We start from the raw sequence: 27,255 nt of genomic DNA, 5'->3' as shown, positions 1-27,255 counted from the left end.
TAGTGTCATAAGATTTTCTTCATTTTTCTTTGTTAGGTCTTTCTCCTTAACTGTCCTCTTGTGCTTTACATTTGGGTCAGGATGTTCATGGAAGAATGAAAATTTGAGTTCTGCAACTCTCTTAATATTGGATGGCTGGTTTTCTCAATTCTTGGCCTCATACTATCATTCCCTTCCACATGTTACAGCTATTAAAGAAATTTTAACTAGTTTTTGTTTTGTTTTGCTTTGCTTTGCTCTCACAAACATAAAACATCTTGATGTTTATCTTAAAGTAACCCCTGGCCATAGTATCAGTAATTATTATCATTTTATATGTGCACGGAGAAATGTTTTCATAACTAAGGTAGAGGTCATGACCTAAGGCCAGGTCTCCAGGAATATTTAGTGGCTGTCATGGTCCCTTAGACAGGATGAAGGTAGGAATAAAAAATATTGGTGGGGAGGATCCCTGGATGGCTCAGTGGTTTGGCATCTGCCTTTGGCCCAGGGCATGACCCTGGAGTTCCGGAATCGAGTCCCCCATTGGGCTCCCTGCATGGAGCCTGCTTCTCCCTCTGCCTGTGTCTCTGCCTCTCTCTGTGTCTTTCAGGAATAAATAAATAAAATCTTTAAAAAATATATCAGGGGGTAGGATGGACAGATTTGCTCTTCTATTATGGATATCAGAGGTTCCGGATGTTAGTGGTTAAAAATGAGACATTAAAAAAAGGCAACATAACGTATGCCTACCATTTTTTTGGTAGTAATATCTATAACCTATGCCATCATTTACGCATTCAACAAGTGTTTACTGATGTCATACTATGTGCCAAGCAGTTTTTAGTGGTATATCAGTGAACAAAATAGAGAAAAAAATTTCCTCATAGAGTTTACAGGTGGGTATAGAAAATATACGTAGGTAATTATTGAATGTGTTATGAGGTGATAAGTGCCATGGGGAAAAAAAATAATGCATCTGGTGGGTGAAATTTTCAAGGGAAGTTCTCATTAAGAAAAGAACATTTGGGGATCTCTGGGTGGCGCAGTGGTTTGGCGCCTGCCTTTGGCCCAGGGCGCGATCCTGGAGACCCAGGATCGAGTCCCACATCGGGCTCCCGGTGCATGGAGCCTGCTTCTCCCTCTGCCTGTGTCTCTGCCTCTCTCTCTCTCTCTGTGACTATCATAAATAAATAAAAATTTAAAAAAATTAAAAAAAAAAAGAAAAGAACATTTGAGCAAAGATTTGATAAAAGGTAAAGGAATCAACTATGTTGGAAATCTGAGGTAAGATGATCACAGGCAGAGGAGCACATGCCTGGTACGGTTCAGGCGCAGCAAGGGGGTGAATGTGACGCCGAAGATCATAGACGAGAGCAGAAAGAGGATGGAACCCAGATCCTACAGGAATCTCGTCTGCTGTTGTAAGGGGCTTTGTTGTAGGGGAATTTATTCTTAGTGTGCTGTTTATTCTGTTGGAAGACTGACATGATCGGACACGTCTAAATGGGTCACTCTGGTTCTTGGTTAAATACAAACTGCAGGCAAGCGAGATGTAAGGGGAGATCCTTTGAGCATGGGCAGAACCTTCTCTGTGTCTGGAATACAAGAATTTTGGGCATAGTACAACTGGAATAGGCCAATAGGAAAACTAAAATTAAAAGGATGACTCAGAATTTGTGGAAAGACTACACACACTGTGTTTGTGTCTTGGTGTTGGTGTGTTTGTTAAGTCTTGAAGCATTTTTACATGCTTCCAGTGAATAAATCTGCAATTACACATTTATTTCCATGTCTAGATATTCTATTCTTTGAAGTTCTGTCTGTACCTCAAAAGTAGTTTTCTTGCTTAAGTTATATCCCATGGCTTATCTCAGTGGATAAGCCCGACTGTCTTTGAAGAAATATTATAACTCTGCTCAAGGACAAAAGCTTCCCTAAAAACAAATAATAATGAACCCGGGAAGGTCTTATGTTAGAGGCTTCTCCAGGAGTAATGGACTAGACAATCTCAAGAGTATAATATTAAGAAATGTATGAGTCAATAGAAATTAACTAAGTGTTTAAAATAGTAAATATTTTATGTCTAAGACAAATTGGATTTTAAAAGTCATCAAGACTACAGAATTGAAGCAAATAATAAGGCAATTTCTTCTGCCTATGAGAGTATAAGAAGAATATCAAGACTTCAGGAAAATGAAATAGAAAGGAAAAATTACTCATCAGCTGGCTATTCCTGAGTTATGGTGTATGAATAATTAAGACGATCAAACCAATAGGAACGAAAGCTTAAGCCAATTGTATAAGCATTAATTTAATTGCCCACCAATTCAGAAGCTCAAAAATAGGATTTTATTTTCCTATAATTGAAATTAATCTCTGTCCCATTCCAACTGCCTAGTAGCACAGATGTACAAATGTAACCATTGTCATTTTGAGGTAAATGTAATTAGTGCAATAATTTCTCAATTTAATCATAGTTTTCCTCTTTCCATTCTCCCTGAAGATGCATATGCATTCTGGGGGGCTTGCTCCAGTGCCCGGCACCAGAGGGGCAGGACATCTATTTCTCAGTCGTCCTTGTTGGCATCTGTTTCCACCTTCCAGGGGCTGATCCATCCTTGCACTCAAGGTAAAATTTGACTCTTGTTCTTTGTGTACTTTGCAATTTTTCTGCTGAGGCAGTGTAATTTAGTATGAAGCACATCTTAGTATGATAAGGAAACGATGCAGAAGTAGTATTCCTATCTCCCAGATGGCTGGCGTCACTTCCTTTCCTCCCTGGATGTGCATGCTGTTTCCTCATCCAGTAATAGCCTGGTTGACCCTCCTCCTCTTGAATCTAACCTCAACCAATCGACTTGCTTAACTAATAAAATAAAGCCTCGATAGTGAAATTTGGAGACTTTCAGAGGCTGGGTCGTAGGGAGTCTTGTAGCTTTGCTGGACCTCTTGGAATGCTCACTTCTGGGAACACGTTCTGGGAACCCTGAGCTTCTATATGAAGTCCAACCACTCTGAGACGCCTGACCTGGAGAGGATGCACGTGAGCGTGCGGATGAATAGTTTAGCTGAGCCCAGCCAGTCTTCCAGGCGTCTGGGCCAAGGCACGCGTGTGCAAGTACAGCCCTGCTGGGCCTTCCAGGTGAGCTCCTTCACAGACTGGCTGCCACTAAGTGATCGCTGTTGACATGACAGGGAGCATGAGAAGGGAGGTGAGCCTTGTTCGAATCTGACCTACAGAATCATGAGAGATAATAAGCAACTTCCTGTTTTAGGCCACTAAGTGTTGAAATAGTTTATTATCGCCTCAAAAGACAGCCAGCATGGGAATGGAGTAACGCGTTCACTCCATAGCTCAAGTTCTCATCCCATTGTCTAGTCAGTACAAGCCAGCTGGTAAGACTGCTTTGATTTCAAATTCCTTTGAGCATTGTGGTCTGTTGTGAGGAAAATGATCTTTCCTCCACAGAGCAGGGTCTACTCCATGACTCTGAACTTACCATTGTTTGCTGCTTTCATATGTCTTCACCGGTAGATTCGCAGAAACACTTCCTTAGGAAATATCACCGCAGTCCTTTTTGGGTGAATATCCATTCTCCCAGCTTTGAACCCACCTGCTTTGTTCCTCTGGATCTTTTAGCTATTTTACATACTTTCACTACCTTTTTTTCTTTTATTTCTTTGGGCTCTGAAAGTGCTCAAATCCCACCAACCTACCCTAGTCCTTCATTCCTCTTTTGATATGCGTCTTCTTGATTAGTAGATTTACTTTCACCGTTTTTGTTGATTTTTATTGGATGGTAGCGTGCATACAGAATAGCGCACAAATCCTAAGTGTATGCACAAAACAAAACACACTTGTATAGCTATCATCCAGATAAAAATATAGAACATTCAGGAGTACCCAGAAGCTTCCTTTCTATCAGGTCTCCACTCATCCTGAAGTAACCAATATTTTTATTTTTATTTTTTTATTTTTCCTTTTTTTTTTGTCTGCTACCTTAAGAGAGTCATAGTATTTTTATTTTTATAGCCATAGTTTTGATTGTTTTGAACTTTATGTAAATGGATTTATATAGTAAGTATTCTTTTGTTTGGATTCTTTTCTTCAACGTCATGTTTGTGATATTCACCGATGTTGTACACGGAACAATGCTTTTGGTCGTTTTAATTGTTTTTTTTTTTTTTTTGGTCGTTTTAATTGTTATATAGTATCTCACTATATGAATATATCACAATAGTCATGAATATTTGAATTGTTTATAAGCCTGGACTAAGTATTGTCACATATGAATATCCAAGGATATGTATGTTCTAGTACACAGGTACACGTTTTTGTTACGCACTCTAAAGTAGAATTGTAGGATCATAGAGTATGGGTATGTTCAGCTTCGGCAGATAATCTCAAACCAACTTCAGAAGTAGGTGTGTCAATTTACACACCCAGAAGCAGAGTGCCTGAGAGATCTAGTTGTATCATATCCTGACATTATTTGGTTTAGGTTTTTTTTAATAATAAATTGTTTGCTATTCTACTGGATGTGTAGATTTTTTTATTATGGTTTTAATATTCACTTTCCTGAAAAAATAATCATTTTAAACACCTATTCATGTATTTATGGACATTTGAAATACTCTCTGTGATGTGCCTGTTTAATTTTTTTTCCTTTACAAAATCAAGTTGTCTATATATTACTTATTGATTAATAGAAGGTTTTTATATATTGCTGAATTGAGTTTTTTCCTTGGAAATGGTTGCAAACATATTCTCATTTTACAACTTGTCTTTTTACTCTCTTAATGGTGATTTTTGTGAGCAGAAGCCCTTATTTTTAATGAAGTCTAGCTTATCAGTCTTTTTCTTTGTGGTTAGCCCTTTTTTTGCATCCTATTAAAGGAACCCTTGCCTACCCCCAAAGGGTTTTCTATTGCTGTTGAACAAATTACTAAAAACTTAGTAGTTTAAATAACATTATCTCATAGTCTCTATGGGTCAGAAGTCTAAGCATGGCTTGGCTGGGTCCTTTCCTAGGGGTCCCACAAGGTGGAAATCCAGGTATTGGCTGGACTGTAGTCTCATCTGGAGACTCCACTGAGAATCTACTTTTAAGATCATTCAGATTGTTGGCAGAATTAAGTTCTCTGTGTTGGTCTGACTAGAGGCCCTGGATTTTTGCTTGCTTTCAGTTACCCTGAGGCCACAGAGGCCACTTGAAGTGGGAGGCTGCCTGTAGTTCTTCATCACGGGGTTTCTTTGACAGGACTGCTTGCTTCATCAGGCCCACGAGAGGGTCTTCAGGGAAGCCCCAGTCTCTCTTGGAAGGGCTTTCACTTGATTAAGTCAAGTCCATATAGGATAACCTCTCTTTTGATAAAACTCCAAATCAGCCTGTTTGAGACCTTAATTACATTTGAAATCCTTTCACCTTTGCCATATTCTTTGGTTGGAAGCAAAACCACAGGTCCCATCCACACTCGAAGGGGACAGGTGTCATGGGGGCTACTTTAGGGACTTCCCCACAATCTGGGAGACTTTTGAAAAATGTTATCTTTTAGCAGTTCTACTATTTTATATTTCACATTACTCACATTCTACTTGGAATTGATTTTTACGTGAAGAAGGGATTAAGTTTTTGTTTTTTGTTTTTTTTTTTTAAGTTTTTTTTTTAATGTAGATAAACAACTGAACCAGTACAATTTATTTGTCATACACCAAGTGACTATATACATTCGATTATTTTTCTGTTGTTGTTTCTATTCATTGGCCTATGTATCTCTTTTGTGTCAGAATCGCACTTTTTATACTTTGGTTTATATGTCTTGATATCTGGGTAGTATAAATGCTCCACATTTTTTTCTATAAGTTTCTCTAATTTTTTATTCTTCATATTCCCATATAAGTCATATAATCAACTTGTCAGTTTCTACAAAATGTCTAATGGGATTTTTATTGGTATTCCATTGAATTTATAGATCAATCTTCAGGGAACTGATAACTAAAAATTGAGCATTTCAGAAATCTCTCTCTAGCTCTCACTCCTTTTGGTCTTTTAAAATGTCCTCACTACTGTTGTGTAGATTTCTGTGTAGAAGTATTGTGTATCTTTCACTAGGTTTATTTCTCTAGGAGGTGAATTAGCAGTTCTCTCTGTGGTTGGAGCTTTTCATTCGTCCCAGGAGAGCAAGCATTGTTGAACCCTGAGAAAACACATAGCTTCCCTGAATTACTCAATCAGAGAGTTAAAATATAATTTCACTAATAAAAATTGTGAATGTTCAGAAGATTAGAGATTCCAGTATTCAAATATATGGACAAACTCCATTCCAAAACCAAATCTAATGGCAATTACAGTGACAGCGAGAGAATTCGCCTGCTTAGAAATCTATACCAGGGGTTGGCAAATTTTTTTGTAAAGGGCTAGGTAGCAAAAATTTTAGGCTTTGTTGGCCATAAAGGAGATGACTCAATAATCAATTCTGCCTTCATGGCTTGAAAACAATCATAGACAATATTTGAATAAACAGGCATGGTTATGTTCTAATAAAACCTATAAGACAGGTGCTGGCTGGATTTGGCCTAAGGGCTATAGTTTGCTGGCCTCCTGCTGTAGGGATTGTATAGATATTATTGCAATCTATACGTAATCCATTTAATTGTGAATATGGAATGCCTAAATGATAAGCCTCTGACTCATTGCAACAAAGAAGGATATTTAATGTTATTCAGAAGGTATAAAAGCATCAATGCTTCTGCCCAAAGGGCCAACGTGGTTCCTGACCTCATAGTGTTTGCAAGCTAGTTGAGCGGGAAAGAGGTCCCAGGAAGAACAAAGTATTTCTTGACCATATTGCACTAAGGATCTTCGCAGATTTTTTAATGAGGAGGGGAAGGAAAATCAGATCCATAATGTAGATGCATGTTCACATGTAAATTTATATGTACACATATATTTGTGTTTGCATTAGCGTACAGTAACAATTCTCTACGTATTTCATATGCTTTTGTTATTTCATTTGTGTAAACTCTTCAAGAGCTAATTATTCTTTTTCAGCATGACTATAATGCATTTACTACATATAATTTGACTTATTTATGAATATAGACACAATTAATATAAATAATTTGAGTTATGGGAATTTCACTACACATTTTTTTGGTGTGCAGTGTTTTAGTGTAATAACATTCAGAAAATAATAAAGTTCTGAACTCAAAAGCTATTGATTTGAAACTTTTAAACATAAAGAGAACAACTTTTTTATGATGTATAATTAAAATATATATAATGTCTTAAATAATAATTGAGGATTAGTAGGGATGAGGAAAGTATCCCTAAGCCCACATACAGCTGTGGTAAATTGAATGCGAATTCAAATATCTGGAGAATATGTTAGGGTGAACAGATAGATCATTATTGTCCAAGAATTTCTAAAAATTTCTGCTGCCATTTTAGTCTAAGGAAAACATGGCACAGTCTATCTAAGGTCTAGATTTATTTGGTTAGCTAAGAAATCAGGGTACAATTGGTAATTTCTACTTTTAGAATTAATCATTTTGTATTTAGCAACTGCCTTGACATATTTTTTTTTAATTTTTATTTATTTATACCTTGACATATTAACAAGCATTTTGTGCAAATGTTGACAAGCATTTTGTATAACAGGAACCATTACTAGCTATCATGGAAAAAAGGATTTGTGATCAAATCAATGTGGGATTCATTGGATACTATCTCCCTCTGTTAGGGATTCACCGTGTGCATGAACATATGTTGAGAGCTTCAAGTCTGGAACTTAAAAAAATATGTTCCTGCTTAGCCTAGATTTCTCACAAACTTTTAGATGATGAAGCAAATATTTTTTCCCCCTATAAAACACGTTGTTTTACAGCGGAAAAACTGCTAGTGTTCTATAGGGAAAAGTTTGGGAAACAACTATTTTGATCCATAATTTATTTATTTTCCCTTTTTTTCCCAAATCACTCCCCTTTGTTTCTGACATTTCTAATCAAATTAGTTGTATTTGTTTTTGTCATTTCACGTAGACTTCTAGAGTTGGCTAACTTGAGGATAACTTGGGGAGAGAAATTTACCCTTTTCTGCACATTGATTCTTGCTTAGTTGAAGATATTAGAGGCAAGTTGTTTTTTATCAGCAGTTTTAAAAAGTGTGTTGACAGAGAAATATGTTAATCCGGTAAATACTTTGATTATTAGTGGCTTAGCTAAGTGTTGCACAATACTTTTATTTTATCGCTTTAAAATTTATACAATAATTATGAAAATATGCTCATTTATTAGAAAATAAAACAATTCAGAATTCCTAAAAATTATCTTTATTTCTTAAATAAAATTTTAAAATTCTCCACTTTCTAAAGATAATCTTCATTAACAGATTGCATTCTTCGAGGTTTTTAAAAAATGCATATTAAAGTATTTAATGTTGGGGATGCCTGTGTGGTTCAATTGGTTAAATATCAGTCTCCCTATTTCAGCTCAGATCATGATCTCAGGGCTATGAGATCAACCCCATTGTGGGTGGGCTTTGCATTAGGTGTGGAGCTTAAGATGGTCTCTCTCCCTCTCCTCTACCCCCTCTACACTCCCTCTCATAAATAAATAAGTAAATAAACAGATAAACAGATAGATAAATAAATAAGTAAGTAAGTAAATATATTTTTGGCTTTTGAGTTTTTAAATTTATTTATGTATTTATGTATGTATGTATGTATGTATGTATGTATTTATTATTTATTTATTTATTTATTTATTTATTTATTTATTTATTTATTTATGAGAGAGAGGGGAAGGGCAGATGGACAGGGAAAGAATATTCAAGCAGATTCCTCACTGAGCCCAGAGCCTGACATGGGGCTTGATCCTCGGACCCTGAGATCATGACCCAAGCTGAAACCAAGAGTTGGACCCCCAACCAACTGAGCCACCCAGCCACAACTTGGCTTTTGAGTTTTATTACAGATGTAGAAAGGCCTCCTTTCTCCCGTGATTTAAAATAATCATATACTTCCTCCTTAAACAGGATGACTAGAATTTCTGGAACCATAAAAAAATATGTACAAAAATGGCTTACTGATATCATGTTATATATTTATTTATATATGTTCAATGATATTCATGACATGTTCAATACGTCGTCCCTCATTAGTGCTCCATAGTTCAAGTGTGCTATAAAGTTGCATTAACAGGGACTTTCCATCCACCCCAGCTCATGCATCTGTAATGCATTAATTTATATCTCTAATTTTCTCTGTGCCTTTAACATCATCTCAGAAGACATTATCAAAGTTTGAATTATAAATATATGTCCATATTTGTTATTATATTACTTTATGTTATAAATGTATCTATGCATTTATTTTCAAACTTTATGACCACTCTGTGCTTTTACAGAAATACTTTTTAAAAAATATTTATCTCTTTAATCCATCTAGAATTAAATTTTATAGATGGCATGAAGATAGGATCTATATTTATTTTTTTCCAAGTGAATCATCAGTAGTTCTAATGCCCTTTATAGAGCAATCCATGTGGGATCCATGTATGTCCATTTCAAGGGGGAAGATGAAGAACTTTGAGCTACCTACAAAGAGATGAAAGTCGAAGGTACCTGAGACCTGGGGGGAAGAGAATGGATACAGGGAAGGATGATGCATAGCCTACGGAACCTTAGGACTTGGGTGACTTTAAAGGGGGAGAGGAAGGAGAGGAGTTAACCAAGAGGTAGGCAGAGGGTCTCAGAGTGGTGTCATGGAAGTTATGGATTAGGGACATTTCAAGACAGGGAGAGGGCAGCAGGGAAGCAAGAGTGTCCTGTGAAATGAGTGAAACAGAACACTCGATACTTGGTCATGCAGCCAATGGAATTCCGTGGTACAACTGTGGTATAACTGGCTTTTGGATTGTTTGGGATTATCTTCAATTCATTCTATCGTTTTCACCCACAGATGTGGATTATTATGAGCAAACTGTAGGCATGGTCTACTTCCGGGGATTAAAGTGAAATTTTCTGAACACATTTTAAAATTCTGAACACATTTTATTAAAATTTTACTTGTATGGTGCATTAGAAGAGTATTTTCAATGAAAACCCAGTGGACATACAATGATATATATATAAAAGGGCTTTTGACTTAAACAAATATTAAAAATAAAAGATATGGTTTGTGTGTATAATGCGCGGCTTTTCCTCGTTCACTTGGTGATAATATGGAGCCCATTTGGCAGGCCTCTGAGCGTCACCATGTCTGTCACCACCCAGCAACGCCATGGAAGACATTTGAAGCTCGCTCTTTGTTTCTGTAAGCCAGTCATTTCTGACACCTGCCCGTGGCCCACTTTTTCCTGTTTGTCGCCTCAAAGGAGGTGGAGAGAGGTAGTGAGTTTATCCCAGTTAAGTGGAGACACACCGCTTGATCAGCCTGCGAGGGTGACAGTCACTACACAAACGCACAGCGGCACCCAGGCCTTCCCAGCTGCCCTGGAACGCAGCCAGTCTGCCAGCGACCGGGCTGTGGTCAGCTCTGCTCGGCTGGCCCAGGGCGATGGCACAGGCCCCGGAGTGGCTGCTCTGCAGCAGGACTCGGGGGGCGGCTGCAGCCACCCTGAGAAGCCCATGGGAAATGTTGATGCCACACCAAGGGGGGCACTGTCTGCGGGCGGATAAGGCCCACGGCAGTGTGACAGGGGTGACTCATTTTGATTCAAGGTACTGAGCAGGCTGTGACGCTACAAAAACCAGCCAGCAGAGACAGGCCGTGCCCGGGTGCCTGGGGTCGGAGGGCAGGGCTTGACCAGCTAAGCTCTCAGTTTGGAGCAGGTTGAAGTAGTGTTTTTGTTGTTGTTGTTGTTTTTTAAAGCTTTAGCTATAAATATGGAAAGTAACTTTGCCAGCGTCATTATAATCACACGTGAGGAAGAGGGTGCACATCCATAAATCATACTGATGAGCGCCGCTAATGGTCATGTGCCCAATGCTGTGCTCCCTGAAAGTCTTCCCGTCAGTCTCTGTCTGCTTATCCTGATTTATTTTCTTCACAGCCTATCTCTGCCAGGTATGTCATTATATATATTTATTTCATTACAAATTGTTTTCTTCCAGGCTCTTCCTAACTAGAGGTCACGGGGGGTAGGCTCTTTGGCCTTATTTCCTCCGTATCCCTGGTGTCAGTGAGAGTGCCTGCATGCAGTAAGCCATCGATATATATATATATATATTTGGAAAACAGTGTAAAAATTTGGTCTGACAGGTTTCTCATGGTTTCACATAATATTAGATCCAGAACATCAATTTAGAATCATAAATGTGCTCATTCACTAAACAGTAATTTTCTTCAAGGCAACTCCTAACTAGCTGAGTTTTACAGTATCCAAAATGTTTGATGCCATCTTTCTTTCTTTTTTTTTATAAATTTATTTTTTATTTGTGTTCAATTTGCCAACATATAGAATAACACCCAGTGCTCATCCCATCAAGTGCCCCCCCTCAGTGCCCGTCACCCGGTCACCCCCAGCCCCCGCCATGTTTCTGATGGATCCATCAGTCAGCGTTAACAATTTAGCCAGTAAATTCATTGCTTGTGCACATGCTGTCATATAACAGGTTTTTGACTAAATTCCCCTCCTCCCTTTCTTATCCCTCCCGTCTCACCCCGGAGAGGGTGTTGTCACTGTGCAAAAACTTACCTTTCACCAACTCATTGTCAGTACATTGATAATAGGAATCGAATGATCTACTTCCTCTCATAGACTGAGTGTGTCTGTGTATAAAGGGAGGTGGGAAAACCATGAGTTTTCCTAGGTAGAGAAAACAAGCTGGTCGTGATTATTTTAGGTGGAAAAGGTTTGGGCTCTCAGCACGGAGGTGTTCAAGCAGACAGAGTAAACCGGGTCAGGCCAAGGGAAGCTGTTCTTGAGCCGATCAGACAGTGGAGGCGTCTGGGAACATTAATACAGAAGCAACAACCCCTCCAAAACAAGAGCAAGCAAACCGACAAAATCCCACCCCGTCACAAGACCCCATTCTTGAGGTACAGCTGCAGAAGTACAGGAGTCCACAGGGAAGAAAACTCCCTAGGTGGTTCTCGTGCACAAAAAACATTAGGAACCACACAAGGCCAGCGTTTAAATTTCAGGTAGAAAGTTGGGCCAGATCAGCCTTTCTCGAGTATCACCTAAGATCAACTGCAACCTCTTTCTTAGTCAAGGCTTTTCCCACTGGGGATTCAGGTGTGCCAGGGTTGGGGCCCAATAATCCTTTCCTATTTTTTAGGATTTGGGATTTTTAAATAAGATTCCAGGTGATTCTTATTTTCAGGCACATTTGGGAGAAGGCCCTGCAGACTGGTCTGGTCCTAAGAGTCTATGGTTATTCAAATAGTTTAGTTATCTGCTTGATCTGTGTGTAGACTCAGTCTTTACGTGATTTTTTTTTTTTTTTTGGTATTAGGAATCATATAACTGAAATCCTAGACGGTGGTACGTAAATTGAGCAGTGTATGCTTGGCTGAAAGACACATAAACAAATAAAGAGGCTTCATTTCATACAAACTTCTCAGTGGAACGACATGCCCTACGGATCACTGGGCCCGGGAATGTTTTTCATCTGTTTGGGAGCACACCCTATGGTCCTGCATCCTGTGGTATGCAAAGGTTAAACTCAACAGCTAGAAAAATGATGACAATAACAAAGTTTAAATAACAAAAAAGCACAGTGCATGAAAACCAATCTTCAAACCCTATAAAACGCCCAGTGCCAATTCCTCATTGTATTTTTAACTACATCATGATTACGCAACCTGAACTACCGTACAAGTTGCAAAACAAATAGCCAGGAGTTGGAGCGGTATTTCCCAGCGATGATTCTGCTTTGAATTTTCTCTTTCTTGCTTTTTTTTAAAACTATATATTTTGAGTGGATTAAATAGGGAATTTTAATTAAGAAAACAGTGTTCAGAGCCCTATTTGCTTCTCAGATGCTGTACTCTATGGTCTAGTAAGCATTTTAATGAGTTGTAACACTGCAAGATGTTTCTAGTTCCTTTACATCCTTGACTCCATCAGCACATATTTCTGCCAGACTTTCAAAATGAATTCTATTTTCCCAAAATGGATAATTCTTAACAAAGAGCTTAGTGAAGGAATTTATTCCAATTCTACTTCTTAAGGTACCTAATTTAAAGTATAAGCTATTCTTTACCCTAAGTAGGATTGAACCATTTCTTCCCCGAGCCATTTTTACATAGATATTCAAACTGCAAAAGTCTTTGGTAGTTCTTTTTTTTTTTTTTTTTTACTTTTAGGTCTCCAGATGCTGCAGACAATAATTATAGAAGTACGGAGTTTTGTAATTTGAAATAACATTCGAGATTGTTTATTGTAACATTCTCAAATTTCAGGCGTGAGAAATGAGACTCACAAGGACTAGGCCTTAATGCTTAAGGCCATTAATTCAAGACAACCAACGCCAGCAGCACACGAGCATTCAGAAGCGAGATTCTGAGTTCTTTCCAACCCGCACGTCGACTTCAAGTGTCCTCACCCTAACAAGACATGTTGGTTCTAAATTTTAAGCTATTCAAAGAGATCCTTACAGATGATTTTGAAAACAAGGGATTTCTGCTTGTATACTTTGTGCAAATATGTTTCTAGGTACACACACACGTTTTTTATGGTTTCCATCATAACACACGTATACACGTAGAAATAAAATGTCTCTCCAGATCCAGACTTAGAAATGATTTTCTCAAGCATCGTGTGGCTTTTAGGTTCTCCTTTCTTTTTTTTCTCTTTTCCTCCCGTTCAACCTTTATATGTCAGTTCAAGCATCATTTCCGTAAAAAGAACCTTTCTCTGACCGCCCAGATCAGGTCAGGAATGATTGTCACATCTCTCTTACACCTTTTAACCTTCCATCCCAGCACTTCTAATAACTGTGATTTTCTATTTATTTGTGTGATTACTTGATGAATGTCGGTCTTTCCTCGGGTCTAGACTGACCCACCCACATGAGGGCTGGGCCACTTGCTGTTGCTCGTGGCTGTCCTCTAGAGTCTGACGCAGGGCCTGGAACACAGTACTTCCTTAGGAAGCATTTATGGAATGAATGAATGAGGACATGAGTGAAATTTCCTCTATTGTTGCATCTATATTTGAAGTAAATACTCTATTGCTTTCCTTCTGGTATCACATTCATGAAAATTAATTTTAATTTGTGGTTGCTAGTCATTGAACTCCAATATGCTGGAAGTAGACTTTACTCCAAGCACCTGCAAGTGGCCCCAGCCTGGGTCTCACCTCAAGGGGGTGTTTCAGGGTGAGCTGCTCTGCAGGAACATCAAAGTCGCCTTCCTGGTGCCCTAGAACCACAGACAAGGCAGGAGGAGACCGTGCTCGACAGCCGGAGTGAGAAGCTCTGCAAGACTCCCAGCAGAGCTGTATCCAGTGAGTACAGCGCAGCACTGTTCAGGGTGGGCCCTCGGCATTTATCCCAGCCGGTTTTGAAGAGGGTGCAGAGATCTTACTGAGAAGGTGAACCCGGACTGGTAGGCGGGTTCCTTATTTTGGAACTGTGAGGATCAGGCCGGGATTCCACAGCCTAGACACATGCCAGTGCAGACAGTGAGAAATCCCGAAAGGCATTCTGGAAAGACGGTTTTGCGGGCCCTAGAGGGGGCACATCAGGAAGCAAGTTGTACGTTCATCTCTGGATTGGGTTCTTGGTCATCTCCAAAGCCTCTGAGAAGCTTTGCGAGAGCTTTTGGCCTGATCTGAGCTGTGCTACGGGGAAGTAAGGGAAATTCTCTTCCCCTGACTGAGCGTAGAAGGGGGTGGAGGCCCTGCCCCTTCCCAAGGGTGGTGGTGCAACTGCAGACCCTGTGGACACTGGTGGGGCCTGGCACAGTATCCCTTGGGGAGGCGCACTGATGGGGCGCTGACATCATGAGGTTGACCAGGAGGCCACGGGAGGCTGCAGAACTCCCCCGGGAGCAAGCACAAATGCTTAAGAAATAACAAGGGAGGGCACTCAGCCGTTTGTGCACACTCAACAGGATAGGACGGCCCTACACTTACAGCCTGGGGAAGCAGGGCCATCCTAGGAACTAGCGGGCAGACAGACCTCCAGCTGCAGGAGTCAGTTAGCGGGACACGTGGGCTCAGGAGCATGTGCAGCCCTTCATTCTCCAGAGCGACTAATGCTGACGATCCCCTGCTATAGCTGCTGTAGGCCTCGCCTGTTCTAGGGGCTCCATGTCTGCCCTGTCATTAGTCTTTATGAGGAGCCTGCCCGCCAAGCGCTTCGTTTGGGTTTGTTTTAGCCCCACTCTGCAGATGACGCTCTCTTGCCCAAAGTCACATGGTTGAGTAAGTGGGTCAGAACATGAAGCCAGTGAGTCTGACTGCAACACGGGCCCCTCGGTCAATACCTCCACTTCCTTTCTCCATTGACCCAGAAGTGGTAGCATGAGTGGGCTGCATAGACATAGGCGATGGACTCACGTGTTTCCGGGCGTTCATGCAAACAGCCCACACTGGTTAAGCAGAGCCCTCGTTGACCCGCCGCCACCTGGGCGGTGCTGACGTGCTGTGCTGGCCCAGGCCAGTCGCCGCTCCCCGAGCTAATCGCAGAACCACCTGCAGAGCAGCAGCAGAGCTTACCTCTGGGCCGCACGGGGTCGGGCATTGGGCCCAAACCCTGCCTACTCTCGGCCTTGTAGACACCATAAAGATTTTCTCATTCCCCTGGGCCCTTGTTCTGTTTCTTCAGCCATTTTCATCCCCTGATGGCACCATTTCCTCTTGCTGTGCCTTGTGAACTTCTGAATACCTTTCATGAGTCTGCTCCTTGAACTCCCTGCCTCCCTCCTCTTCCTACCTTACAAATGTGGACGTCTCAGGGTTTTGTCCTCTCGTCGCTGTCTACACTGTCTTGGGGTGTTCTCAGTCAGTCCCGTGGCTCCAGGCACCACCAGGCCACCCACGAATCCCCATGATCTCTCTCCTCCCATATCTCTTTCCTGCTCTGGGGCTCATTAAGATTTTACTATAAAAGATGTGTGAGAGCTGGTCTTTTTTCTGAAAGATATTTTAACTTGGTTGCTATAAATTGCACATTTTAATAGGAAACAAATATTGTTCTTAGGTCTGTGCTTATTCAAACTATCTTGATTTTTAGTTAAATTTATAATATGATAGGAAACATTTTGTAGTTTATTTAAATCATAATTATATGTTAGATATTTAATGTGTCCATTTAATTTTTATTGGTAATAAAAATCATAATACCAAGTAAGGATTAAAAGCCACTTAGGGGAATATAGAAATATTAACTAATAACTTCTTAGTACTTACATTTAATAGAATTATTTTTTGAAATTACTTTGTCTCAGAAATTAAAACATAAAACGAACTTACAGGTATTAATTTTTTAAAGCACTTTTGCACATGGGGAATGCTTAGCCATTTGTATAGGCACGAACTTTGCTTATGAGAAAAACAAACGTTTCCTCGGTAGCGATCCATAAATACAGTTACCAATGGAAAATGGAGAACTTGGGTTTCCTTATTAGTCTCTAGAAACATCCAGAGGATTTTCTTTCTTTAATATAAAAATGAGCTAATGCCCTTTAGATTTTACTGTCCATAGTCAGCCCCTCTAAGCTAGATCCTGGAAGAAAAGTGAATCCAATTACTCAGGTAATCCAGGAAAATCTTTTAATGTCCATGCAAAATACTTTGTTTAAACCATCGAGGTTGGGCTTTACTTTTTCTCACTGATTTTTACCTTAATTAAAAAAAAATCCTATTTTAGTTACTTACAGATGATCTGGGCAAGTCAAGGACAAAGGCCGGGACATGGGTCACTCTTCTGACCTGGCATCACCGCTTCCTGGAAGCATGAAATGAAACATCCCAGAACATCCGAATCTGTGTGTCTCTGTAAAATAAATAAGACAAGCGCTAGGCATTGCCCAAGTATGCAGGATAGTGCTGTCTTAGGTCCTCAGTATTGGGGAGGCGAGGCTGTCAGTCCTCAGTGTTCACGTGATGACAGACCTGGCAGGTCTCCCAAAGGGCCCAACAAGCCCACAGAGCCGGTGGCCCGGCCCGGCCCAACCATGGGCCACACCTATCTGCACGTGTGGATCCTGGGTCATCCCCGTGGGAAAGGGGGTTCAGACGTGTCGTTTGGGCAGCTGAGGAAGTCTTGGGGCGCGTGGCTTGGTGCTGAAAAGGCCCAGACGTGGCCCTGAGTGTTCACGCCATGTGACCAGGCTGTCTGTCCACGGAGGCGATGTCCCCGTTGACCCTCAGAGGCCTGCCATGCCTGGGAGAGGAAAGAGAAGGGGGGACGCAGCCTGGAAGGGGCAGGGGGCACTCTGCAGACAGAAGCCAAGAGCCACCGCGGCGGGGAAGTGAGACCTTCCAGAGCAGAGGTGTGAAGTGCTCATGAGCCAAGCGTGTGGCCTAGGCTTGCCCGGCCCCCAACTCCAGCTCTCATGAGCTTGAGGAAGTTCGTTGCCCACCACTGGGGACAGGGGGACTTACAGGCACCTCCCTAAGCCATTCCTACACTCCAGAGAAGCCAAGTTGGAAGCACACCAAAAAGCAGCGGCTCCTCTAATGGATTTTCACAACAGGGGAAGCAAAGAGCGCTCTTGCTCTGCGAGGCCCCATAAGTCATCTGTAGGATCTCCTCCCTCCACCGGAGACTTTCTGTGAAGGGGCAGGTTTGGCCCTATGGGGTCAGGAGGCCCCTCTGGAATGACTTACTTTGCATTCCTCTCTCTTTTCTTCCTTCTCCTCAAAGACAGGCTTAGGCTGGTGGGGAGTTTTCCTTAGTACATAACTCGGCTGCTCCGCTTGGTGATCTGCTATGCGGAAAATTTTCCAGATTTTGCTTCCTGATTGAAGAAAAGCTCTTGGAAGTTAAGGCGTGTGTGTGTGTGTGTGTGTGTGTGTGTGTGTGCGCATGCGCACACATATGTCGGTATGTGCATCTGTTTGTAAACTCTTGCTCAAGGAAACCAGAATTTCAAGACTGTTTCTCACTACGAACCTAACAAACGAGACTTAGCACTCAATTATGAGCAATTCCTTTTTTTCTAGACTCTTCCCCTAAAGCAGTGAAAGCCCTTGATTTAGTGCCTGACAGAGCCATAGGAAATTAAAAATACATGATTACATTATTTTCAAAATATTACAGACATTACATATATATCTAGTTTGATGTTACTTCCTGAGCGGATTTTCCTTTTATGATCCTCAATGTTCATAAAATTTTTATCTAACTCTTCCAGTGTAGTTTCAGTTGTGGTTTGGCTGGAGCTTTATTTTTTTTTATTATTTATTTTTTTATAAATTTATTTTTTATTGGTGTTCAGTTTGCCAACATATAGCATAACACCCAGGGCTCATCCCATCAAGTGCCCCCCTCAGTGCCCGCCACCCACTCACCCCCACCCTCCGCCCACCTCCCCCTTCCACCACCCCTAGTTTGGTTCCCAGAGTTAGGAGTCTCTCATGTTCTGTCTCCCTTTCTGATATTTCATTTTTTCTCCTTTTGGCTGGAGCTTTAAATGGACAGCAACAGTATTTGCTATTCCAGGGACATTGAATGAAGAAAAGGAGAAAGTGATTCCAGGGAGGAAGGGGTGGGGTGTGGGGTCCAGCGGCCCATCCTCACACTGGGGACTGTCTTCCAACCCTAGCTCTGGAGGTTCAGGGATTATCTGTTAATGAAGGTCATTTCTGTCTAGGAATGTTTAGTGTTTGGCAATCTTTCTAACGTTTTTCTGACTGCCGATGTTATTTTTGGTTCTACCTCCCTGTGCGTTGACTGTGGAACGCAAATACGCATTATTACGCAGAATGTAGAGTTTGCTATAGATTTCGTATGGAGATTGGGTCTCATGTAGGCATTCTACAGGGTTTTAAGTCTTATTCTATCATTAAGGATGACATTTCATTGTGGTCTGTACCTGGCATCCTGTTAAAAGTCAAACATTAATGGGAATTTGAAGAAACTCGTATCCTGTTATGTTTCCAGAAGTGTGTATTTCTGACTTTGAAAGGAAATCCAGAAATCTCTGTGTGTCTCCAAAATGCAGGCATATATTTTTGTAATGTTCAGTGCTACTCTTCCTTCATTCATGTTGTGTCCTGCCTCACTCCCCCTTGCTGCCCCACCCGACCTAGTAGGGTAGGGAGACAGGTTTGTTTTCCCTTTTACTCTGGCCCAAATGCAGACTCAGTTTCCCCCCAATTCACCATAATGGAATTGGGAAAGAGCATTTAGGTAATAATTTTCTATGGACAAAGGCCATTATTTGCTCTACAAGGTACGGCTTCCTCACGTTCAACTGGGCTTCTGAGTTTCCCTGCTTCATTTTGACGTCGTTGGCAATTAACCTAAGGAATCCTAAACTATTCCTCCAGTCTGATGAGAACACGAGCAGGAAAAACCCATTGATATGAGTAACCACCACCAACCAGGAGAGCTTCGGAAATGCAAAGTATCCGCTAGAGATTAAAAGGGCACACAAATAAATCCTAGGACACAGCCCTCACTTCCTTTGGTTGCATCCTTAATGCTCACAGGTGGGGGTGGGACAAGAGAGGAAACTAGGGAGAAGAGAGGTCAACATGACACAGAGCTCCATCGAAAAGGGAAGCAGGAGAAGAATGATCAAGGAGTGAGCGGGCAACTGTAGGTGCGGTGACGGACAGTGTTGGGCGGTGTTCTGATGACTTTTTTTTTAAATTTTATTTTTATTTATTTATGATAGGCACACAGTGAGAGAGAGAGAGAGGCAGAGACACAGGCAGAGGGAGAAGCAGGATCCATGCACCGGGAGCCCGACGTGGGATTCGATCCCGAGTCTCCAGGATCACACCCTGGGCCAAAAGCAGGCGCCAAACCGCTGCGTCACCCAGGGATCCCTCTGATGACTTTCTAAACCCTTTGTGATGTCCTCCTGCTTATAATATTCTCTTTCAACATGAATCTGTCCTTTTATTTTTTTAATTAATTAATTAATTTATTTATTATTTATTTATTTATTTGAATCTGTCCCTTTAGATCAATTGGCACCGCTCTGGGTAACTGGAGCCAGTACGTGTAAATTCTGCACATCGCTCATATTTTAACACCTTAGATTCTTTCTCATAGAAGATTTTCATAATTCTGCTTGATTAATATCCCGTTCCCACATTTATCTGGGTAATACCACATTTTATGTTTTTTTCTGTTCTTATGCCCACCTAGCCAGACCTGAGCAGTGGTACAGCTCCTTCACCTTCTCCAGTTTGCCCTTGTTCTTGGAAGTACCTGTTTCTGTCTCCGTTGGTACCGATGGGAAGAGAGTGGGCGCTGTGGATGCTGTAGCTAGACTGCCTGGGTTTATTTCCCGGCTTTGATTTGTTAGTGGGCAAACTCAGGTACCGGAGTCACTTTAAATGACTTCAAATCTTACCGGGGTGATGCACATCCAAACTGAGTAATTTGATGTGTGTGGTGGTTTGCCACGATTGTCTGGGTTATTCACCCTCCTTCCCTTACCCCCTTTGATATGTCACTTTGCAGAGCTTTTTTACTTGAGGCGGTTCACCTGCCTTATCCAATGCCTCCACCTTGGCACTGGGTTCGAGCATTGGCCAGTGAAATATTAGCAGAAAGAATAGGAGCAGACCCTTGGAATGGATTTGGGCACAGAAGATTCCTTTTTTGTGCTTCTACTAATACAACAAAAGCACACCAGGGTGAATTCTGAGGTCAAGAGGCGTGAGGAGCAGATCTGAGGCGAGCTTAGATGGGCTGTCAGCCAGCTGCCAGATACATCAATGAGCCCGACCAAGCATTACCTAGCTGACCATCCGGCTGATACTAGACCTATGGGCCATAAATGCTTATTGTTAGTGCTTTTTGAGGCTTTCTGGGTTTTATTATATAGTATTGTGACAATGTGAGAATTTAATTCTGGGACTTTTTAAAAAGGGATGTAGGCAGAGTTTAGATAAACCAGGGTTACCAGTTTAGGGGTAGTAGCAGCAAGTTGCCCTTAACCATACTCAGGCCTGAAAGATCTGGGAGAGAAAGAGGTTAATAGAATTAAGAGAAAGGAATGTATGGATTTCAGAGCTTGAACCCCAGCCAGTTGGTGGTTACACTGCAGGGAAGGAGTTGGGGTAGTAAATACCCTCACCCCACTTTCCCCATTAGACCTACTGGCTGCGTGAACTTGGTCCAAGATTTCATAAGCACCCACTCTGCACAGTGGCGTTTTAGGAATTGGGATTTGCACCAGATCAGAGTTGAAGCTCCAATTAGCCTAAGATGTTCTGAGTATTTTCCTTCCCATAGGGAATAGTCAAGCTGGTAAAATCGCCCTGGGTCCCGTGGGAAGGACTGGGGTAAGATGAAGGATATAGGCCTCTGGCTGTGTTGCATGGTCCTTCCTCGAAGGTCGCAGCCTCCCTCTCAGGCAAGGGCCTCTGGGTTTATGAACTGGCGTAAGCCTGCTTGGGTAAGGCGTACATTCCCCCTATAGTTATTTGAGATAAGTTTCTGATGCCCCAAATCTAGAATATACCTGCTAATATACGTACAGAGATACTTTAATGGGCAGCCTATCTGCTTTATTCCTAGGGATCATTACTGATCCCAGGATCAATTCATCATCCCCACAAACCCTCGTGGGTTTAAATAGTTTGACTTCATTTTTCCCAGAGGCTTATTGTTTAATTGTATGCACCTTATCGCTAATGCGCCAGCACCTGCTTCCTACCCCTCTGAGACTGCATCATATCCACCGAGACCAGGAAGCTAAATTTTAATGCCACATTCTCCATTGTCATCTGTAGCTTGCAAAGGGCAGCCACCGCAGAGCTCTTCAGTCTTCTGATGACATTCTCCTCAGTGCTTTGGTAAAGGAAGTGTTTGGGGGGCCTTTCCATGAGGTTTGGTTGGGGTGGTGAGCCAATTGCATATGAGGGATCCATTCCAATCTTCCATTTCCCCTTAGAACTCCTTTCTCTCCAGTAACTTGAGTGTTTCCGCATTTTGACCTCACCGATGTAGATCAGGGGTCAGCAAACTTTCAGTAAAGGAGCAGATAGGAAATATCTGAGGCTACGAGGATCACATAGCCTCTGCTGCAACTACTCAGCTCTGTCACCATAGCCTAAAAACAATGATAAACAATATGGAAATAAATAAGTGAAGCTATGTTCCCATAAGGCTTTATTTACACGAACAGATTGAGGACTGCATTTGGCTGATGAACCATCATTTGCTGACCCCTGATGTAGATGACTTTTGGATCTCCCTTCAATCACCAGCTTCGCAAACAATCAATGCCTCTGCCATGTTTATGGCCTAATACACCGTTTGTGTGTCCTGGGTGAGAAGACTTTATTTAATGAATTCAGCTAGATCAAGCTTTGTGTTTCTTTTTTTTATATAAATTTATTTTTTATTGGTGTTCAATTTGACAACACAGAATAACACTCAGTGCTCATCCCATCAAGTGCCCCCCTCAGTGCCCGTCACCCAGTCACCCCCACCCCCCAAGCTTTGTGTTTCATTATAGATCTACTACTCTTAGATTTTCCTTCCATATGTGCTCCTCAACACTGCCAGCATGTGTTATTTCTCTTTTGGTATATAGATTATCTCCTCTGGAGCTGGCCTCGTATTATTCCAACTGGACTAAGTAGGGCTTTCACTCCTGTTAGGGTCTAGAGTTAATGGTTGAGGTGGACCTGACAATAGGCACTAGTCTGTGAGGCAACCCTCCCTGGTTAATCTCTGAATGACTTTTACTATGGATTAGGCTAGTCCCCTTAGAGGAAGTGTGGGGAGAGTATTCTTGAGGGAAAGAGAGTTCCTTGAATTCTACAAGGGGTGTTCAGAGTGGGTTCAAAATCATCAGCCTCATCTGTATGTGCTATTACATATCTCAGGGTCCTATTACTTCAAGCCCTTTCATTAGGGCCTTGCATTTTATTAGGACCAGGAAGCATTGAGCATTTAACTGCTGATGTAGTTCTTCTGTGAGCCCTTAAGATCAAGATCAATTCATTTTTTAAAGGCTTTATTTATTTATTCATGAGAGACACACAGAGAGAGATACACACACACACACAGGCAGGGGGAGAAGCAGGCTCCCTACAAGAAGCCCGATGTGGGACTCCATCCCAGGACCCCGGGATCATACCCTGAGCCAAAGGCAGATCCTAAACCACTGAGCCAAAGATCAAGATAAATTCCAATTACAGTGGAGTAATTTGAAGGGCATCTGAAGAGAGATTATTTAAAGGTTGGGCAAAATTCAAGGAAGATACAGCTGATGATGGGGTGTGTTATTAGGACACAGTCCACCCTGCAACAATTAAGGGACCCCAAAATACACTAAATTAAGAGAGAAATCTATTACTTTCTAATGTAAGAATCTAGTGGGAAGTGGTCTATTTCTAATAGGAAAGCTCGAACTTTTGCAACCAATGATGCCCAACGTTGTCCCCATCATCTTCATTTTCTAAGAAGTGAGAAAAGGAAAAGGGAAGGGTCAGGAGAAGTAGCGCTGACTCTTAAGAGATGACCTGGATGTTGCATTCATCATTTCTTCTCCTATCTCCTCAGTCAGTATTGTCACTAGCCATGCCTTGCTTCAAGAAGGCTGGAAATGTGGCTACTGTCTGGGTGGTCACATGCCAAGCAGAAATGTGGTAGAGTTTATCACTCAAAGGAAGACATGGAGATATACTGGGTGATAACTTGCTCTAACTGCCTCAAATGACGTATTAAAGATAAAAACCCAGCAGGCAATACTTATAAGGACACATGGAAGGTTTGAGATGATGGCCTGGGACCCATAATTGTATTCTGGGGGAATTGATTTTTTGGACTGAATTTGTAAGTTGATTCATGAATTCATTTGGTTTAGGATTTTGATGTGAATATTCAATACCCTGAGGTATATTTGTTAATCAGAGAGAAATTACAATTACACACTATTCTTTTGTTATTGAAATTCAATGTGAACACTCATAATTCATTTTTCTTAATATGTGCTCTTGTCCAGTCAGAATTTATTTTCATAAGCTTATCTTATATTTACATTAGCTTTTTCAATTAAGATCTGCACTGATGAAGGCTCAAAAAGTCTAGAAGGGTTATTGGTATTACAGAAGTGTACTTTACTTCATTCAACATGGGTTAATATTTTCCAGCTCTGAAAAGATTTTTTATTATCTCTTTATAAAGGTGTCAAGGCCTCATATTTTGCCTTTAATCAAATAGTGGGGAAATGTATTTACTCCTATTTCAAGCAGATCTAAATGCTGTTGGTGGTAATTTGTGATAATGTAATAAGAATTTGAAATCAAAGCAATATTAAAAATACAGCATGGGCTATGATAACAATGCAACGGTGGTTCTAACATTTCCATTTCTGGCTGATGTTAGGATTGGTGCCAAAAAAGAGATTATTTCTGATATTTGAAAAATGAAAAAGATGATGCATTACATCTACTTGACATTATCATTTCTGATGATGCTTATCTCCCTTAATTTTAACCCTGGAGGGTAAGATAATCATCTTTTTAGAAGATTAAAACGTATGTTTAGTCCCATTTCTCTAGGCTCAGTGAAATTATGTGGAAAAGTCAGCAACATTTTTTACCACTTTACCATGTACATAGTGCTACCTTATGTTTCACGAAGGTAATATTGTTTCCATTTTACAGAGAAATTAAGTCAGGTTTAGAGATATTAAGGGCAGTAAGCAAACATTCATTTGGTAGGAAATTAAGAATAAAGCAACTCTGTCTTCAACTTCTGTGTACTTTCTATTATACCATTACTGCCTCTCATTATATTAGACAAGTAATCATGGTAATTTGTGTTTAAGAAGACTACCTAGATTCTAGCAAGTCACTTATTTTATCTTCTAGTGTAGATTTCCAAACAGAGAGCTTGGAATGCCTAAGTTCTTAAATAATGGGTCTATTGTTTGTTATTTTCTAGTATAGATTTCGAAAAAGAGAGTTTAGAATGCCTAAATTCTCAGTAAGTGTGTTCACGCTCGTGATCCATGTTAAACACTGTCCATTGTATGTCTTGACTAAATCACTGGGCAAAGATTAATATGCTCAAGAGCTGCAGGTACGGTTGGGGTTAGTTTCTGTTGGGATATTTCTCAAGGTGTGACATCTGTGATCTGTGTGGACTTAAGGAGCATTCAACACGAGAAGGTGAGGCCCACTACTTCTTGCCGATTTAGAACCTTAAAAAAGTTAAACTAAAATATTAAAAGTTAGACAAATTCACGTAAAATATAGGACTTCTATATTTAAATGTTTAATCTCAATGAGATCGTGTTGCTTTGATTTTCTCCAGAATAATAGTATCTAGTTCCATCTGGTGATGGATAGTTTGCGCTTCTGGTCAGGTTCTACATTCTATCCTTTCCTTTTTATTTTTCTAGGAAATCCCAGCTTGCAGGGATTTGATAAATTAGCCTATGGTTCTGGATATTCAGACCAAATATACATCTAGTGATTTTTATAGATTTTTCATACTGAAGACAACATTAACCAATAACACCAGAAGCAAAATTATAAGCAAGTCATACACAGAAGCCGGGAGATCTAGTTAGTATTTCATTTTGGGAGGTAGAGGCCAGTGACCCTCTAAATTCATTCTGGAGATTCATTTACCTCTGTTCTGTTTTAGAACTTATAGCAGGTGATAAAATATGCTTTATAACACATAAAATATATCATTAATTTCTGCCGAAGGGTATGAAGAATATCATTCACTGTTATCAGTGAGACTCTTGGAGATAAGCCATTTGTATCACAGTTTGGTTTTCTTCAGAAACCCCAGTATCTTGTCTTTAGTGAATAGTAATACTTTTTTCCATATATAAAAGGTTCAACTGTTTGAAAAATGCTAGATAAATCCCTAAAGTATGTCATTTGAGGAAACGATTTGAAATCATAGATTTGTACATAACTGGGTTTGCTCATTTAAAAATAACCCCTTATTTCTTATGGCCTACATTTCACGTAGAGAAGGGGCTCTTGCCTTTGCTGGCCGTTTCTCTATGCAGCGTGATGAAAATAAAGTTCCCAAAGTCTTGTCTGTGTTTTGGACATTGGTTACGTTTTGCCAAACGGTTATAATCTGGTGAGACTCTTATCAGGAGCCTTTTCCTCCGCCGTTCAAGGTGGAGTATTTGAATCCTATGTAGAGAGAAAAAAAAAGAGAATAACAGCTGGCCTTCTGTGCCGAATCAGTGGCAGACTTTCATCATTCTGGTCCTGATACAGCACAGTTGCTTCCCAACCCTTAGTCTCCGACTCATTTCATCCCTACCATTCCCAAGCCTATTTCACTGGGCTGCCATCAATTCTCTGAATTCTTGTTACCATTCCAACAAATTTATTTTTGTTTAAATCAGCCAGAAATTGGTTTGGTCGTAACTAAAGAACATTGACTTGATTATATTCAAAGTTATTCCTATTTCCTGCAGCACTGAATCAAACACAACTTATTTATTTATTTTTGTATTAATAAAGCACAGTGTTTGGTATTTTGGTGCAAAATCTTAATAACACCTTTTCTTGCTGCACAGCTAGTGAGTGCTACTTAAGTACTCATTCCAGCGTACCATTTCTAGACTACGTCATGATTCAAAAGTATTGTAGCTATAATTTTTCAAAAGGCTTTTTCTCGAAGAGTATGAAACTTCAGTCCTAAATGTCATAGAAAAATCATTACTTTCTTTTGAGTATCTACTGTGCATATTATAAGAACTGATTCATACTACATCAATGGCTTCATCCAAATGCAGGGTGAAATATCTGGTAGGATGCAAGTATATTTGTTTTGTTTTGTTTTGTTTTTAAGATTTTATTTATTTACTTGATGGGGGAGGAGAGAGAGAGACAGATGCACAAAGAGGGGGAGTGCCAGGCAGGAGAGGGAGAAGCAATCGTCCTACCGAGAAGGGATCCCTACTAGGGGCTCAATCCCAGGACCCCAGGATCATGACCTGAGCTGAAGGCAGACACTTAACGGACTGAGCCACCCAGGGGCCCCATAAAAAAAACCCTTCTTTCAATATAAACCCTTTTTTATACTGGTTTTACCTTTAATCTATGATTTCTTTGCGGGAGTCTTTTCAAGACACTTCATTTTGTGAAAGTTAGCTTCAAAGTTAGCTTCGTATAATCTGCGAATTCCTGTAAGTAGT

At 40.7% G+C, this 27,255-nt stretch overlaps 1 long non-coding RNA gene across 1 annotated transcript in view; it reads left to right on the top strand.

Annotated features, from left to right (window-relative positions):
* The window catches only part of LOC121492826, a 57,361-nt gene that overhangs the window by 8,639 nt on the left and 21,467 nt on the right, over positions 1 to 27,255 (top strand). The window contains exon 2 of the long non-coding RNA XR_005988308.1: positions 2,486 to 2,611. This is a non-coding gene — a long non-coding RNA (uncharacterized LOC121492826). The remainder of the gene's footprint in view (positions 1 to 2,485; positions 2,612 to 27,255) is intronic.

The sequence above is a fragment of the Vulpes lagopus genome, chromosome 6 (assembly GCF_018345385.1).
Source record: "Vulpes lagopus strain Blue_001 chromosome 6, ASM1834538v1, whole genome shotgun sequence".
NCBI lineage: Eukaryota > Metazoa > Chordata > Mammalia > Carnivora > Canidae > Vulpes > Vulpes lagopus.
Note: the sequence above shows the minus strand (reverse complement) of the source record. Positions and strands in the feature narration are given on the sequence as shown.